Raw genomic sequence first — 1,693 nt, 5'->3', positions numbered from 1 at the left:
TGCTCAGATCTGTTAGTGAGTCCATTTTAACCTTTTTGTTTTATCTCATAGTATGGTAACCTTTGTTAGGTGTTGTATACGGCAATAGAAGAAGAATATACTTAACTTAAAACATTTCTGATCAATACTACATTTTGTTAAAATAATCATACGAAGAAATCAAATAAAATCCTGACAGATGTAAAAAACTAAATCTGTGGATGGACATGACACCCCTTGAAGCGATACATGGTGATTAAAGTAAGAAAGAGTAAAAATGACTGGTTGATTTTCTTTGAGGAGCCACAGAGGACTCATGGAAGCGCAGCTTTACAATTCAGTCTGCTTCTCAAGCCTGCACTCTCCAGCACATAGACGACTTTACAGTCGTTCAGTTCTCCAAAATTACCCTTACCGAGAACTTTCTCAGTTACTTTGAACGTTTCATACGGTGGGATGAGCACTTCTTCTTCTCCGTCAATTGCAGAATAGTCCCCCAGATAAGCTCCAGAACAGGTCTTGATTTTAAAGCAGGTCTCATTACCAAAGTCTGTTAAGTTGTTGAGGTAAGAGCTGGAGGCAAAGGAACCAAAGCGAATGATTTGTCCGACATTGCCAGAAAACAAACTTCTGTCAGCGTCTGTAAGTTGTGTGACATTTGTAATTGCTATTCAAGATCTGTATGGCAGATGTCAGAAGAAAATGTAAGGAATGGAACTGAAATGAGAAGCTGTATTTGCTCGCTTCTGTTCTGACTGCTGTGTTGAAAATATCATAAATATTATTATCAGTATAAACACAGATTGCATGCATGTGGTCTTTGGTCAGAGCCTTGTCAGCCTCCCTTGGTTTCTTCTCAGCACACTTTGTTGTCTCATTCCAGGCATATTCAAATTTACTATTTCTAATTTCTTTGTTAAAGTAGTAGGTCTTGACTTTTTCCATCATTTTTTCCTGGCAGCCAAAGTACATGTCATCAACCGAATCTTCAACCATACCCAACGGGATGTCCTGGTTTTTCTCTCGGAGAGGGAAGTTGAAACGGATCTGAGGAGAGACAAAGAAAATAATGAAGGGCAAGGTCGTTCAACTACAGCGGCTCCTAGTGACGAAATACAGAAGTGCAGGGGATGCTGCAGCAGAATAACTGATGCATTTGACTGCATACACTTAGTTTAATCGAAGCAATTCACCAATAATGTGGATGATTATCTCCATACGTTTTGAGAATCCTACGATCTAAAGCACACATTTGTTCCCAACATTTGTTGTCATACTTATGGGTGGTAGACATGTTCTTGAAAACAGTTACAGTTAAAAAAAATTTGAGGATCGCTCACAGGTTTTTAAATGCTTCACTCACCGTCATGAAGTCTGCAGGCAGCATCCAGCCGCAGAGTAAGAAGAATGAAATGAAGGTCAGCATGTTTCTCTGAAGTGTTAAGACTCTACAAACACACAAAACAACAAGTCAATAAAATGACCTTCACTTTAGTTTGTAGTGTTGGTAAAATCATTGTTGAACTATTGGTTGAATTACAAAAAAGTATGGTACTCAAAAGCTTGACTTACCAGACTTTCGAAAGAGATGATGCTGCAAACTTTGTGAGCTCTTTGAAACAGACGGTTCAATGAGACAACTGGTCCTCAGCACATGACCAGGACCCCAATGGGTCTCTCTTTATATACCTTTGTGACCAGGCGGGTCACAAGT

At 39.3% G+C, this 1,693-nt stretch overlaps 1 pseudogene; it reads right to left on the bottom strand.

The window, feature by feature from the left end:
- Positions 1-293: 293 nt before the first annotated feature.
- LOC136179508 (ecto-ADP-ribosyltransferase 4-like) lies at positions 294-1,693 on the bottom strand (annotated as a pseudogene).

This window comes from Labrus bergylta, chromosome 1 (assembly GCF_963930695.1).
Source record: "Labrus bergylta chromosome 1, fLabBer1.1, whole genome shotgun sequence".
In the NCBI taxonomy this organism is placed as follows: Eukaryota; Metazoa; Chordata; class Actinopteri; order Labriformes; family Labridae; genus Labrus; species Labrus bergylta.
The sequence above is the reverse complement of the archived record's forward strand: the minus strand, read 5'-3'. Positions and strand labels throughout refer to the sequence as shown.